Raw genomic sequence first — 17,905 nt, 5'->3', positions numbered from 1 at the left:
TTATATTTGATCCCTTATCTAAAAAGGAAGGGTCAGCTGATACAAAAGGTAATAGCTTGAATGACTCAAGAAGAAGCACATTAAGGTCTTGAAGTGGCCTAGCTAACCTCCAGACCTTAATCCCATAGAAAATATGTGATGGGAGCTGAAGGTTCGAGTTACCAAATGTCAGCCTTTTTTCCTCACAGTAAAACTTGCCGACCGCCTAACTGTAAACATACAGCACTACTTTGATGTTAAATAACAGGGTTATGGCATTAGTTAACTGGCATAACCCCAGCATCTTTATTTGTAGCAGGTGGCCAGCTTTTTGATAAAAGTAGTCCCAGCGACGCATTCACCATGGGAGAACTTTTATAGGTGCAGGAAAGGTGCCCCCCCATTGTTTCCCGGTGTCTTTCATGTTTACAGGAGCCGTCAGGGAACCCGGAAGTGATCCGGTCTGATCGGTGGCTGGGCAGGAAGTCAAGTAAGGGCAAGATGGCTCTCACTCTGCTCTATGCCCTTGGAGGACCGGAGCAACATCTGACGTCTCAGGCTTAAAGGGATTTTTTTTTTTCTTAATGTCAAAAGGACATTTTTTATGCTTTTAAAGGTAAATGAGAGATCTGGGGTCTTTTTGACCCCAGACTTCTCAATAAAGAGGACTTGTCATGGGTATTTCTATTAAAAGGGATGTTTACATTCCTTGTAATAAAAATAAAAGTGCTAAAAAAATTTAAATAAACAAAGTGTAAAAATAAAAAGTAAAATAAATAAGAAAAATACAGTATGTACGCATATGTAAATGGTGTTCAAACCACACATGGAAGGTATCGCCGCGATCATTAGAGCAAGAGCAATATTTCTAGTTCAAGACCTCCTCTGTAACTTTAAACTGGTAACCTGTAAAAAATTTAAAGTGCCACCTATGGAGATTTTTAGGTACCGTAGTTTGTTGCCATTCCACGAGCATGCACAATTTTGAAGCATGACATGTTAGGCATCTATTTACTTAGTGTAACATCATCTTTCATATTATACAGAAATATTAGGCTAACTTTACCATTTTTTTTTTAATTCATTTAAGTGTATTTTTTCCCAAAAAACTGTGTTTGAAAGACCGCTGCGCAAATACAGTGTGACTTAAAATATTGCAATGACCGCCATTTTATTCTCTAGGGTCCCTGCTAAAAAAAAAAAAAATACATATATAATGTTTGGGGGTTCTAAGTAATTTTTTAGCAAAAAATACAGATTTTTATTTGTAAACAACAAATGTCAGAAAGAGCCCTGGTCTTAAAGTGGTTAAAGAAATGGAAATCGCTACCTAAATACATAACAGTTTATTATAAAATAATAACATTATTACAAAGAAAATAAAGGGTAGCTCAGTGATGAAGACATTACCCAAACGTATTTTAAAACACATAATATTTTCTTTTAATTAATTTTTAGTTAGCATACATTAAATATTTAGTTAGCATACTCATGATCTCATTTACTTCTCCTCCAACTAATCTCTACTTTCTGAACGCCTACCACTAATAACTGTTATTTCTTACAATTATATAACCCAATCCCAGTTAGGCCCTTCTACACAGTCATTTATATTAGTTTTCATTTTTTTTATTTTTTTATCTTATTTTACAGCTATTCTAATACAGATTTATCAATTAAATAAAATATACTGTATATTTTGTAGCACTACCCCCATAAGGGCAGTTGGATTTGTAACAGCTCTCCTGGCTTCCTTGTTAAAAGTCTGGAGTATGCTGCACCCAAGCCCAGAATAGGGTCACGCTCATGAAAGATTGGGTGCCAAATACCAACAGGGGCTCATCTTATGCAACACTGTACAAATCCAAAGGAAGATATTGAGTAGGAAAAAACTTCAAAAGCTCAAAGCTTTTTTTATTTATGTGGGCAACATGAACAGAGGGTCTCCACCTGGGGCCTCCACCTCTGATACATTTCACCCACAAGGCTAACTGTAGAATTGAGGAGGAGCAGGTAAGGAGAGATATAGAGACTATACATGGTGTCATTGGTATTTGGTGACATTTGAACAGAGTCAACAGACACATAAGCATTTTATCAAGTGACATAATTTGTCATTATGATATCTCCACAACCTGGGGCTGGCGCATTGGAGTTAAAGTCTAGGGAAAAAAAAATTAAAAGTCAGCAGCTACAAATACTGTAGCTGCTGACTTTTAATATAAGGACACTTACCTGTCCAGGGAGCCCACGGTGTCGGCACCCTAAGCTGATCTGTCCATCAGCTTGGGGTGTAGGCGCCTGCACTGCAAGTAAGGGAAAACGGCAGTGAAGACTTCAGGCTTCACAGCCGGTTTCCTACTGCACATGTGCGCATCGCGCAGCACTTTCTAAATGGTGAGATCATCTTCTGGGACACATACAAGTCCCAAAGGGCAGTGGGGGGGAAGGAGGAGAGCCAGATGCAACCACAGAGGAAGAGAAGTACTTTGTTGCGGCAACATAGGACGAAAGTCCCCAAAAAAAATACAAAAAATGTACCAAAAAGAAAAAAAACAACATCCAAAGGTGTTGAGGGGGAGGTGGCCAATTGTTTGAGACAGAGTTCTCTTTTTGCCTGGAACTCCACTTTAATTTACTAAAACTGGAGCGTGCAAAATCCAGTGCAGCTGTGCATGATAGCCAATCAGCTTTTAACTTCAGTTTGCTCAATTAAGCTTTGGCAAAATAAACCTGGAAGCTGATACCAGGTTTTGTACTTTCAGTTTCAGTAAATCAACCCTATTGTCTTCTTAGTAAAAACGAAAAAGAGGTAAATCTACAATACTCCTGAAATAAATATTTATTACACACAGTTAAAAATCTAAAAAGTCAACCAAAAGGAATTTTCAGAGAGAACGTAAAAAAAAAAAAAAAAAAAAAAGACACGCTGGAACTTATAGATCTATAGTATATAATACACAGTGTGTACAGGACATTCTGGACCTGTGGTCTTTCAGTGTATAAAGAACAATGCTTACAGGACATTTTGAGACTTGTAGTTCTCCGGTGTATGATATATAGTGCTGGGTCTTGTGGTCCTCCTGTATAATATACAGTCTATACAAGTCTTAATGGGGCTTGTAGTACATAGTCATATAAAATCATAGCTCCCAACCGTCCCTGATTTTGAGGGACTTCCCTGATTTGGAACAAAGTCCCTCCATCCCTCTTTTCTCCTCACATGTCCCTCATTTTGGTCTGATATATATATAGTTGTATATAAAATGCACTTTTTATCTTTTAAAAAGTGTTCCACAGTGCTAAACTGTCATCCAATTTGAAAATTGCTGCATTTGTAAATTCCAAAAGCCAGTATAAAGGAATAGTAAAAAAAAAAAAAAAAGCACTTGTGGGTATAACGAACATTTGTTTTGTTCCATTCTCCTTTAAGGGGGCATGACAGGGGGTGTGTCTTATGTCTACAATGGATATAAAAAGTCTACACACCCCTGTTAAAATGTCAGATTTCTGTGATGTAAAAAAAAAGAGACAAAGATAAACAATTTCAGAACTTTTTCCACCTCTAACGTGACCTATAAACTGCACAACTCAATTTAAAAACAAACTGAAATCTTTTAGGGGGAAGTAGAAAATAAAAAAACTAAAATAATGTGGTTGCATAAGTGTGCACACCCTCTTATAACTGGGCATGTAGCTGGGGATGTAGCAATCACATTCAAACTCATGTTAAATAGGAGTCAGTACACACCTGCCATAATTTAAAGTGCCTCTGATTAACCCCAAATAAAGTTCAGCTGTTCTAGTAGGTCTTTACTGACATTTTCTTAGTCCCAGCCATGCAGCAAAAGCCATGGTTCCGCAGAGAGGTTCCAAAGCATCAGAGGGATCTCATTGTTAAAAGGTATAAGTCAGGAGAATGGTACAAAAGAATTTCCAAGGCATTAGATTTACCATGGAACACAGTGAAGACAGTCATCATCAAGTGGAGAAAATATGGCACAACAGTGACATTACCAGGAACTGGATGTCCCTCCAAAATTGATGAAAAACCAGAAGAAAACTGGTCAGGGAGGCTGCCAAGAGGCCTATAGCAACATTAAAGGAACTGCAGGAATATCTGGCAAGTACTGCCTATGTGTAGTGACAACAATCTCCCATATTCTTCATATGTCTTGGCTATGGGGTAGAGTGGCAAGACAGAAGCCTTTTCTTACGAAGAAAAACATTCAAGACTGGCTAAATTTTGCAAAAACACACATGAAGTCTCCCAAAAAATGTGGGAAAATGTATATGGTTTGATGAAACCAAGGTTGAACTTGACCAGTGTAGATCAAATTTCCCCACCTTCTTCCTGTAAATCCAGGGACCATAAATATATACCCACTGCAGATAAATGGACCCCATCCCCCTTCAGGTACAGCTCGGTATCTGACTCCAATTCTAAATGGCGGATGACTATGCCCCCATTCTGAATAAAAAATCGTCCCACCACCTTTTATCTGAGTTTTGTTGATTCTGGCAACCAACCTTGCCATACGCCAAGTTGTCCAAGCCACCATGCGGGCCACAAGACCAGCATATCGGGGAAGGCTGTACGGAGCTGCAGGAAATCACATTTAACCTCCATAATGAGCTCCCTACTGGAACAAACTCCCAAATCGTTCCCACCAACTTGGAGTACTAGAATGTCAGGTGGCCTGTCAAGGCGTGCAAATGATGCACCTCAGGCACGACCCTGCTCCACATCATCTCCGGTACCCCCAACCAGCGGACACACGCCGCCCTCCTGGAAATACCTAGCTGCCCGCCATCCGGCCTAATGTCAGCTCGCCTGGCCCCCTAAAAAACATATGAGTGGCCCAGATCCAGAGGCGGAGCTGCACTACATATGAAAGAAAATAACAAAACCACCGGATAACACCAACACCACCATGAATACTCACCCAACATGAGAAAGAACCACAACAGACACCTGTCTTAAATAAGTCACCCCCCACCTTTTACCAACGATTAAGCAGCCAACAAATGTGGGCGAATGTAGGTACAGAATCTCCTAGTGTCCCATCTCCCAATCCGCTTAACAACCACCTCATCTAACCCACACCGAGCGGCCTCTGTGGCTGCCCCAATACAGAAGTAGTCCAAGGCATACTGTTTGTCCTCCAAACTGTTTGTCCTCTGGAAAATGGCTATAAACTGAAACTTGAACAATGGAGACCCATCCCAATGCAACGGAAATGGCCCCTCCGCGACGGGGCGAACCTCTAAAAACTCCCTTACCACCCTCACCGGACACATCGGGGAACCTGGCAAGGGGAACAGTTGCGCCCTTGTCTGCCTGGTCCGTCTTGGACCTGCGCAACAATACTCGCAACATGTCCCTACTACAAGTCACATCCTGCACCAAAATTCCCTAGACAGACTGACTAGCTTGCTAATCCGAAACGCCCCAAAAATGCCAGAGAAAAAGCCACCTTCAACAAGGCAACCTCATAGCTGGATGAACGTAATGAGCCCAGCCGCACAAAAATGGCCTGTAAATTAGCAAAGGACACAGGCCTAGCATCCTTGTGTTTATGTAACTTCTGAAATCCTTTCACTGCCTGTCAAACCCAAAATTATTTTGTAAAATCCACCCAATAAAAACACCAAGCCCGCAAGTTTCCTCTCGATGGCGGACACCGATGCACCCGGCTCCATGTTCCTATAAACGTAGTAAAGAACCATCAGCCTTACCGCCAAATCTCCCTGATCCACCCTAGCAGGCTGCAACATCTCAAACCACTCCCACCATATCTTGGTGTAGGCCAACCACATAGCCACACTCACTGACATTCTGATCCATTCAGGGGCGGCTCCAAGGCCATCTCCCACAGCCAACCGGGCCAAGGAACCCCCAGTTGCCCAGCCACTAGTGCTAGCTCTTGGAACCTGTCTCACTGGAACCGAGACAAGGAGTCAGCTAGAGTATTGTCTACCCCCGGGAGGCAAACAGCATACTGAAAAGTGTTCAATTCCAGGCAGCCTAGCACCATGAGGCACAACAGCTGTATGACAGGTTGTGACAACTCTGAGATGCGGTCAATGACTTGAATCACTCCCATGTTGTCGCAATTCAACCAAATTTTCAAGTTTTAGAATGACTCGCCCCAGATTTCCATAGCCAGCACTACCGGAAAAAGCTCCAGGAGCACCATGTTACTGATAAAACCTGCGTCTAACCAGTAACACGGCCAAGGTTCCGCACTCCAATGACCCTGATGACCCTGCTGCATCCCTAAACAGCTCCAAGTTGAAGTTGCTCACTGAACCAGACATCCACACCGATCTTCCCTTATAGTCTTATAGTCTCCTTTCTATAGGGAAGGAGCCTTGCTTTGTGCACTGGTCCAAATCATTTGGTGGGAGGGAGAATTATGGTGTGGGGTTGTTTTTCGGGGTTTGGGCTTGGCCTCTTAGTTCCAGTGAAGGCATCAGCATGCCAAGACATTTTGGACAACTTCATGCTCCCAACTTTGTGGAAGCCTTTTTTTATGGCCCCTTCCTGTTCCGACATGACTGCGCACCAGTGCACAAAGCAAGGTCCATAAATGGATGAGCGAGTTTGGGGTGGAGGAACTTGACTGGCCTGCACAGAGTCCTGACCTCAACTTGATAGAACACCTTTGGGATGAATTAGAACTGAGACTGCGAGCCAGGCCTTCTCATCCAACATCAGTGGCTGACCTCATAAATGTGCTTCTGGAAGAATGGTCAAATATTCCCATAGACACACTCCTAAACCTTGTGGACAGCCTTCCCAGAAGCGTTGGGGGGGAGGGGAAGGAAGTGCCAGCTCAGTGCAGACATTTAACAGTCTACTTAATAATAAGTTAAAATGCGCTTACACAATGCAAGTAAGTGTCAAGCTCAGTAGGTGGAAGGTAGGAGGGGGGGATACGTTCCTGTACCGTATCCCCCTCCTACCTTTCACCTACTGAGGTGGAACTTACCTGCATTGTGTAAGTGCATTTTAACCTATTATTAAATAGACTGTTAAATCTCTGCACTGAGCTGCCACTTCTTCCCCCCCTTCTTGTTTCTCACACAGAGCTAGCTTACTCTAAGGATAGCTGCCACTATTTATCTACTCTCATCAACTCCTTTCCATATGAACATTAATTATTGGACTGTTTATGTATATACTACATGAACTACCGTATTTATTGGCGTATAACACGCACAGGCGTATAACACACACCTTCATTTTGACCACTTACCCACTGGGCACTTAAACCTCCTTCCTAACCAGACCAATTTTCAGCTTTCGGTGCTCTCACATTTTGAATGACAATTACTCAGTCATGCAACCCTGTACCCATATGAAATTTTTGTGCTTTTCTTCCCAAAAATAGAGATCTCTTTTGGTGGTATTTAATCACCGCTGGGTTTTTTATTTTTTGCGCTATATAAGAAAAAAGACTGAAAATTCTGTAAAAAAAATGCATTTTTCTTCGTTTCTGTTATAAAATTTTGCAAACTAGTAATTTTTCTTCATAAATTTTGGCAAAAATTTATACTGCTACATATCTTTAGTAAAAATAACCCAAATTGGTGTATATTATTTGGTTTTTGTGAAAGTTATAGCGTCCACAAGCTATGGTGCCAATCTCTGAAAATTAATCACACCTGAAGTACTGACGGCCTATCTCATTTCTTGAGACCCTAACATGCCAAGAAAGTACAAATACCCCCCAAATGACCCCTTTTTGGAAAGTAGACATTACAAGGTGTTTAGAAAGGGGCATGGTGAGTTTTTTGAAGTTGTCATTTTTTCCCACAATTCTTTGCAAAATCAAGATTTTTTTTCACAAAATTGTCATATTAGCAGGTTATTTCTCACACACAGCATATGCATACCACAAATTACACCCCAAAATACATTCTGCTATTCCTCCCGAGTATGGACATACCACATGTGTGATACTTTTACACAGCGTGGCCACATACAAATGCCCAACATGCAGGGAGCGCCATCAGGTGTTCTGGAGCATAGATTACACATCTAATTTCCTGACTACCTCTTCCACTTTTGAAGGCCCTGGAACACCAGGACAATGGAAATGCCCCAAAAATGACCCCGTTTTGGAAAGTAAACACCCCAACATATAATCGATGAGGCATAATGAGTCTTTTGAACATGTCATTTTTTTCTACAAATTTTTGGAAAATGTGGAAAGAAAATGAAAATGCATTTTTTTTAACACAGTTAAAAAGTTAAAAAGAGGGGATAGTAGCGAGACTTTGCATGAGACTTGTCAATGAATATAAAGACTAATTATTCAGGATCAAAAGAAATTGACCTGAAACAAGTATTACATCTATAGTTGATAAAATAGTATAATATCCATAAGTGTACGTATAGCCTGGGATACCATAATCTCCAAGGATTTTCGAGATGTGAATGGAAAAAAATAGTTTAATAAAATTAACGTAAGACATACTTCATAAGATACATCATACAACATAGTTTGGCATATACAGGCAGTAAGACAGTGGACATAATTCATGTAATAGATGCAATTACAGAAAAAAAAATTATTATTATTCTTATATAATGAGACAATATGTGCATCCATAATTGGTAACTCTACGCGTTTCTTGGCTTTCTACCAATCATCAGGAGTCAGATGCAAATTAACTAAAAATTAAAACAATAAAACATCTATTAGTATATAATCAGTTATGGATAGGTAGAAAGTAAGTACAGAAGAAACATATGTTTCAACAATACTCACATACAATTCATTGGTCAATGACAACCAATGTGCTGGGATATGTAAGTGGTCTGGGTCAACAAAGTCTCAGCCGGGGTTGAGGCAGAGCACATACCCCCGAACCCCGGGGCCACAGCTGCCAAAGGACCGTAGCACCCCAATATGCGAACACCACCAGACGGGAAAGGTGCAGCCAGGCTGCTGAGCACAGGATGGACTGTAAGAAAGAAGGAAAACTATGTGAAAGTGGGAGGGAGCGGGGGTAGGGGTGGATGTGTGTATGTGTGCGAAGGATGGATGTTTCAGTGAAGACTGCATGTCAAGGGATAGGTGAGTGTTTATGTGTGAAATACTCAAAAGCAGATGGATGTGTAGTGGGTCATGAATGGTATTGAAAAGAGATGAATGAGAAAAACAGGGGATGTGTGTGCATGAGAAGGACAAGTCAGAATTTCAAAGCGGTGGAAAGAGAGTGTGAAGGATTGATGTGATTACCTGGATGGTGCAGGTGCAGAGCAGATAGATCGCTCCCCCGCCACGGCGATGCCTAGAGTGAGCTGGTCCAAGGCAGCCGCTAAATGCCGCCAGCTGGGGGCGTGCTCACGCCAGCGTCATGTGGGGGCGTAATGACGGCATCAAAGGGGGAGGGAGAACTTCCTCCGTGATGTATAAATCACGGTCACCTCCCGCCCCCATGCCGCCAAAGCCCAAGATGAAAACCCTACTGGCTCCTGCAATGTGGTGTCACAGAGCACCGCATGCCAGACGTGGAAACATGACATCGATGCGCCTAGGTCGCGGCCCGCCCCCACCATAACATAGGGTGGGTCACAGGTCACGCACTGGCCGCATCGCAACCCCGGAAATTGGGACAAAAAAGACACCAGTACCACCTCCCAGCAACAGAATAATGCTGATTGGTAGAAAGCCAAGAAACGCGTAGAGTTACTAACTTATGGATGCACATATTGTCTCATTATATAAAAATAATAATATTTCTTGTTTCTGTAATTGCATCTATTACATGAATTATGTCCACTGTCTTACTGCCTGTATATGCCAAACTATGTTGTATGATGTATCTTATGAAGTATGTCTTACAGTTAAAAAGTTGTCCATTTATACAATATTTCTGATGGTGGGATGGCTGAGCCTGGATGAGCGTGGATGGTGGGATGGCTGAGCGTGGATGACGGGATGGCTGAGCGTGGATGGCGGGATGGCTAAGCGTGGATGGCGGGATGGATGAACATGGATGGCAGGATGGATGAGCGTGGATGGCGGGATGGCTGAGTGTGGGTGGCTTATACAGAGGGATGGATGGCTGGATTTGTCACTGAGCAGCGCTGTGGGCACTACACATCCAGCCCACAGCGCTGCTGCATCCGATCTCTCCCCTGTCTGCTCAAGCTGGACAGAGAGGGGAGAGAGGAACCTGATATCATGCTGGTTTGTTTACATGTGATCGCTCCATCATTTGATAGAGTGATCACGTGGTAAACAGCCGCTGTCAGCCTGGCAGTCACGGATGCTCCCGTGTGCGTGCCCCAGGGGGTACGTGCGATTCTGGGAGGACGTCATAGTATGCCCTCCCAGAGTTATCAAACCACCCTGTAGCCGTCATTCGGCTATGGACCAGTTGTTAAGTGGTTAAGAGGGAAGTTTCAGGAAGAAAACTTAAAATTTTAAATGAGGAACTTTGAAGCAAAATAAGGGTCAGTGCCCATCTGCAGCCTCACAAGTGCCATCAATGCAGCCTCATCAGTCCACTTCAATGCAGCCTCACCATTGACATCAATGCAGCAGCCTCACCATTGCCATCAATGCAGCAGCCTCAACATTGCCATCAGTGCAGCCTGATCAATGCCCATCTGCAGCCTAAAAGGGACAGGGAGGGGGGCAGGACAAGAGCTGACAGATTACATACAGTGAGAATCTCCTATGATAGACAGAACAGTGGTCCAATAGAGGCCCAGGAGACGGGACTTCCTATTATAGAGGCCGCTAAGTAAACAGGAGATTCTCACTGTATGTAATCTGATGACACTCTCCCCCCCCCGTCCCCTCCGAGGCAGCTAAAATTTAAGTATTGGCATATAACACGCACATGCTATTTGCACACTATTTTCAGGGTGAAAAAGTGTGTGTTATATGCCAAAAAATACAGTAATTGTTATTATCTTGGAACTTCCTGTATGCTAACTCAGCTACTGATCTTGTGCCAGAATATTGCCATTTTTCCCAAAAGAGTTGAAGCTGTTATAGATGCACAGGGTGGGCCAACTCATTTATTACCCTACGGACTAATAATGGGATGCCATTAAAGTCCATGTGCATGTAAAGGCAGGCATCCCAAAACTTTTGACAATATAATGTGTGTATATATATATATATATATATATATATATATATATATATATATATATATACACAGTGTGTTATATATAGTATATACACATATTAACCTTTCCTTCTTGCATATCTATTAAGCACTTACATTAATGTATATCCATATTTGGAAAAAAGAGAGCATGCTCCTAAGAGTTCCAGATAACGATTTATAATTTGTACACCACTGAAATCTTTATTGCTTCGGTTCGGGGCCACACACTTATAAAAATAGCAATATATTCTGAGCACTACCAATGCTCTTCCAGAACCAATCCATTACGCTAGTTAATAAGTTCATTCTTTAGTGTGTCCTCCAAACAAATTTATGGCGGATTGCGCTCCTATACATTTTATCTTCTTGAGTTCGAAACCAGCAGGTTCAATTGCCTCTTACCATACGAAAGCATTTTATGCTGAAATAATACAATACATACATTTTATTAGACTAAGCTGGGAAAAGCAAGCATTGAAAGCACCCAAGCCCGTCCAGACTCGCATTTTTGCAATTCGAGAGGAACAAACAGCTCAAGCAGACTCTGCAACTAAATTACAAGGTAGGACTCTCGATGTGAAAAACAATTTTCTTGCAGAAATGGCGTTTTCTTGAAAGCGATATGAATCTATGCCAGATTAAAATGTAAGTGTCATAACAGATTAGACCTTAACACAACTGAGAAAACCAAGTTGTATAATGTGTTTGTCCAAAATAATTGCTTTATAATCATTTAAGTTTATCGCAGCTTCAAAAAGTATTCAGTTTGAAACTATAATAGTAAAGTCGCCCTGTCGTTTTACTGGTCGCCGTGATGCTAGAAAAAAGAAAAATGGCAATCATGCAACTGAACTTTTAAAATGAGATATTACAGTTAAAATTCATTTTAATTTAATATTTAAGTTGTAAAAATGTTACTTTAGGTTTTGTATTTTTCTATATATTTTTCCAGTCTGCTTTTAAGATCCCAAAGATAGCCAACTGAATTTTAATATGAGTCATTGCTGGTATATAAGTACAAGTATATGAACCTGAAGAATAGACATGTGCGTGACAAAAAAAATAGTTTTGATTAGTTAATCTAGTTATTTTGTTTCGTTAAATTTGGTTGAATCGTTCAATTTGTATTCGGGATTCATATTTGGGATTCGTATTCGGAATTCGTATTCAGACTTTTTCGAATTTTTGTTCCAATTTACCGTTGTTTTTTCGATTCAGAACGTTCGAATTGATAAATTTCAGATTACAATGACCTTTGGCTTAACTAAAATAGCATTATTTCAAAATGGTACCCTAATAACAGACACAGGGGCTGATCTACGAAAGCCGTGCACCATCAGTAGAGTCGCACGGCGAGGCGCAACGCACATTTTCATATTTACAAGACCGTGCGCCGTTAACATTTATTATAGCGATCTCGGCGCACGGGAGAATGTAATCTGTGCATCAATATGGACATGGCTCATGGCATCTTCAATTCAACATTAACAGAAGATGGAGGTGCCAATATTATGGGGTGATGTGGGGTGATGTGAGGAAGTTTACTAACAACTGCCCAAGTAACAAATATGCCCAAAATAGAAGGAGAAAGTAACTTTTTCAGAGAAAGCCTGCTGTGCCTGCAAGTATGTTTAGAACTGTGTGAGATCAATGTAAGCACTACGCATGCGCAATCGGCTCTTACGCTCGTTCAAATGCGTTTGTTCACTGCGTGGCCAAAATCTTAGTAAGTGTCAAGTAATTGGGTGGGTTGAACAGGCGCACCTCTAAACATGACTTTTTTTTTTTTTTTTTTACGCTGGTTCACCTTTATGTATTTTTTTAAGGAGATTTGCACACAGGTCATGTAAGCATATTACGTTGCCAACATGTGACATGCACCTTGTTAAAATGATGTAAAAAGACTCTCGCTCCTCTAGCTCCTCCTAAAAGGGCATTTAACCTTCCCCTCTAATGCATATGATTTCCTTGGGCTAGCTTTTGCTTTTAAAGAAGAACTCCACACTCCATTCTCCAATGCTCTTGTCTCCCACCTCTAATGCATATGATTTCTTTGGGCTAGCTTTTGCTTTTAAAGGGGAACTCCACACTCTATTCTCCAATGCTCTCGTCTCCCCCCTTTAACCCTTTGGATTTCCATGGGCTAACTTTTGCTTTTAAAGGGGAACTCCACACTACACTCCATTATCAAAAGGCTGTGAGCTGCCTTCACAAATCCAAACCACATCCCTTTTCAGAGCATACAACAGGGCCAGCTAGGAAAGGGGCAAGAAGAGCGATCGCCCAACCCCCTCCTGAACCATACAGGTCCACATGCACTCAACATAGCTGGCTGCCTTTGGGGCATGTTGGGCTCAGCCCAATACCAACCACAAAGCACCTTGTACCCACTAGTTTAAAGGGGCTTTCCACATTCCGTAAAGCCCCCGTCTGCAGCCCCCCACAACCCCTAGCCTAGGGTTGTGTGGAAGAGGCCCTTGTCCCTCTGAATATGGGAACAAGGTGGTTGACTTTTGGGGTGCCTGAACCCCTCCTGCCCCCAAACATCCATTTGGGCTTTCATGGGCTGGCTTGCTGTGTGTTTGGCTAGGGGTCTGTTAGTGTGTGGGAGGGGCACAATATTTTTTGAGTTTGAGGTGGTATTTTTCTCATGAGGGTTCTCATTTTAATCCTTAACAGGCCCAAATGGCCTTGTATGTATGGGGGGGGGGGGGGGGGGTAGGCTATTTTTTTTGTTTTGTGTTAAAATCTTGCAGCTACTATGTAGATTTGTAGCTTTTCTCTAAAGCCATAAATCCTTGAAGCAGCATTTTGGATACATGCTATAGATGCACCACTTTACAGGCAGATTAAGCCCCCCCCCCAAGTTACTAGCTTTTAAGCAATTTTGCATTTTTAAAGGTACTTCTCCTTGTTTTCGTTTTTGGGGTTGTCCAAATTGGTGACATTGATATATGTCGCTTAGGGTGGGACCTGGGCCCCCATACCCATTTTAAGGCCAATAACTAGAAGATAAGCCAGCCAAGTGGGGACTAGCAAAATTAACAATTCAGTTCGCCATAGACTGCAATGGTATTTGTTGTATAACTTTTGCCCATGTTAGGCTCTTTGTTTGCCCCCCTGAACCAGCGGGTGTTTGTCCCATCTGTAATTTTGTAGCATGCTGGATGATGTGCTTAATTTTGGAAAGGGGGGTGGCTTATTTTCCGTTAGCTGCATTTGGGTTGGTCTGGGCATGCTCAGGGACTTTGCTTTTTTTTCTTCTTTTTGTGTGTGAACAGCACTTGGATGTTTTTGGGCATGCTCAGAGAGTGTGTTTTTTTGGGTTAGTAATTTAAGGACATCCTTAACAGGTGTACCCACTTTGAAGTTCTGTCTCTACATTGGGTGAACTACATTTTTGTGTGTCTCATGGCCTGGACTATGCATGTGTTTTAAATTAGGTAAAAGAGGAGCAGCGCTGTGAGAAATGTTCCATGTGATGAACAGAATTAGTACATAGGTAAAAAACCAAAAAATTGGGATAGGCTCCAAGTTCATAGGTTATATAAACAACTGGACTGTCCTATTGAGAACCAATCTTGATGGTAAATACGGGACGTGAATATGGGAATCAATGAGTCCTTCACCACACCACTGTGATAATAAAATTGTGCGCTTACCAAATGGCAAGCTTAGAAGAGCTTGCGACCTTAACCCGGTCGGGGCCTTTCAAGGTGGAACCATCAAGGAGAGACACACCACTTGGTTTGAATTAGGCACCTGCTACAGATTATGAATACTGGGAGGATCCATTCTTGATCTTTGGTCACTGTTCCCTTGGTGGATACCCATTGATGTTATACATTGTGACGGACCCCCGCCTGATTGGTCTACATCGGAAACCATGTATGCTGATTTTCTTCCCTGGGTGTGTTACACCACGAGCTCTGTTGACTGTTGAGTTCAACTTGTCTGGTTTATCCCTAGCCTGGGGTCACATCTCCATTTAGAGTGGTAACTTGAAGAACAGTGTGCCTAATTCAAACCAAGTGGTGTGTCTCTCCTTGATGGTTCCACCTTGAAAGGCCCCGACCGGGTTAAGGTCGCAAGCTCTTCTAAGCTTGCCATTTGGTAAGCGCACAATTTTATTATCACAGTGGTGTGGTGAAGGACTCATTGATTCCCATATTCACGTCCCGTATTTACCATCAAGATTGGTTCTCAATAGGACAGTCCAGTTGTTTATATAACCTATGAACTTGGAGCCTATCCCAATTTTTTGGTTTTTTACCTATGTACTAATTCTGTTCATCACATGGAACATTTCTCACAGCGCTGCTCCTCTTTTACCTAATTTTGTTATGTGTGTATCTCACGTTTTAGCAGCTGCTTTATATATTTGATCACTTATTTGTCACATTAGATTGGGTTTAATTTACAATTTATTCTTTATTTGTCAATAGGTGGTTTTGCATTATTTAGTTTAATATAGCGCGGTGATTTGTCCTGTTTTTTTTATGTGTTTTAAATTGCCTCATTAGCATGCAAGCGTATGTTATATAAAGCTTGCAGATAGCATTCTTTACCTTGCCCTGAAAAGCGGAAAGGTTGTGTGTCTGGGACCGGCAAGAGAGTACATTTGGGTGTCCTTATAGAGTTTGGAACACATGTATTTTCTCTTTGCATTTTATTTGTTATGTCTTTGCAAAACAGATGTGTTCTGGAGCAAGTTTTTTTTACTTTGATTTATTGTATTTTTTTGGGTGGGGGGGGGTATTTTCCCCTGAAATAATTTTGATGTTATCAATGTGTGTCGTTTGTAGGTTGTTTCACTTTGATTTAATTGCCTGTGCTGCATTATTTTGCAAAATCTTCCTCAAGATGTTGTGACGAATGTTTAAATCCTTAATAGATGTCCGTTTGTGGTAGCAGTCCTTTTAACTCCTGTTAATTTCCTCTGCAAAATGGTCAGACCTCAAAACCATATTCTGTTAGTGTCTCAAATTAACATACATGGGTTTTTTGCTTTCCTTGCTCTTTTCCAAGTCCTGTTGAGCAATAAAATTTGTAGCAAATTTTTATGTTTTATGTGTTTTGTTAATTTTTATGCAACAGATTTCCCCGCTGCAGCTTAACTAGGCTGATTGGCATGGCAAAACAAAAAAAGGTGTGATTTGTTTAAAAGTTATTTTACTGGTGCCTTTATGGTAGCATATGCATGGATTGTGCATATGCTGCCATGGATAGTCACCAGGAAAGGAAAATTACAGAGCAGTAAGTATTCAATTTTCCATTTTAGTGCAGTGGTTCTCTGCCTCAGTCCTCAAGTACCCACAACAGAACATGTTTTGGGAATTTATCTTAGCTAAAATAGCTGTCCAAAATACTAAGCCATTGACTGTAATTTAAAGCACCTGGGCAAGATGAAGGAAAACATGGCCTGTTGGGGGTACTTGAGGACAGGGTTGAGAAGCACTGAGCTAAAATCGAGCTCCAGACAATCCTATTCTAATTGTGGGCATTTGAGGTAAACCAAGTGAGTGTTAGAACCCCCGCTTGTATTTTTTAGGATGGGCTTTGTGTCCCTTTTCTTAAAATTGGCTTCACTTCCTGTCCAAACAGGAAGTGAGGGTAAAACCCTACCAATGTCTTTCCTTGGGGACACACAGGTCAATCTAACTAGTGTTCCCATTAGGCAAATTGCGCTCTAGCACTTTGTTGTGTACACCCCACATTATTAGGTCTTTTGGGGTTTATTAAAGGCAAATCTACTCTGAAATACAAGTGTACTCACTGTAAATCTGAGGGGAAGCACTTTGTATTTTTATCATCCAATCATGTACAAGCAAAGATGCTGTTTTTTTATTTTCCTTGCATGTCCCCCTTGGATCTCCAGCAACTGCACTTGTAGTGCACTTGTATTGCAAAGTGGATTTGCCTTTAGTAAATAAATCCAAGTCCAAGATAACTAATAATTTGGGGTGTACACAGCAAAATGCTAGAGTGCAATTTACCTAATGGGGAAACTATTTAGATTGACCTGTGTGTCCCCAGGGAAAGACATTGGTTGGGTTTTACCCTCACTTCCCATTTGGCTATGTAACAGGAAGTGAATAAATTTGAAGGAGAAAGTGGCAAAATTTAGGACAGGATCTTCACCCTATCAGGGGTGCCAACATCCGCAACAACTGACAAGACTTCTAATCCCTCTGCACTCTATCCCCAATCAAAAATAATAAAGGATTTAATTTAGTTTAACTTTGCAAAGACACATTCCTAAGTTCAACTTTGATGCCTGTCAATGGCCCATTTAGACCTTGTTTAATAGAAAACACCAGTTCCCTTTCACTATTAACATATGTTAGTCCAGTCCTAGAAAAGTGCATCTGCTTTACTATTAATTTCCCTAAAAATTGGGTTCCTGCAGCTAGATGTGCCAAATGCATCTAGATGTGCGACCTCTGTGTATGTGAGATGCACAACTGCTGTGTGCTTGGAGGTATGTACCCGTGGCGCATATCTGGTTCCCGGAAGCAGTGGCCAGCACAAGGGAATGACATCACGCCCATCCAGGAAGTTGCTTGTACTGCTGCTAATTTCTTCCCACCACCATGCCCCGCTCACTGTTCTCTGAGGAAGAGATGATCCTTATTTGCAAATTAAGAAAATTATTTATTTTTTTAACATGAGGTGGTGTTTGTTTGGGTCCCTAACACACATCCAGGCCAATTTAGACAGGATCCGATCTACCTACCAGCATGTTTTTAGAGTGTGGGATAAAACTGGAGTACCCGGAGTACCT

This window comes from Aquarana catesbeiana, linkage group LG11, assembly GCF_042186555.1.
Source record: "Aquarana catesbeiana isolate 2022-GZ linkage group LG11, ASM4218655v1, whole genome shotgun sequence".
In the NCBI taxonomy this organism is placed as follows: Eukaryota; Metazoa; Chordata; class Amphibia; order Anura; family Ranidae; genus Aquarana; species Aquarana catesbeiana.
The sequence above is the reverse complement of the archived record's forward strand: the minus strand, read 5'-3'. Positions refer to the sequence as shown.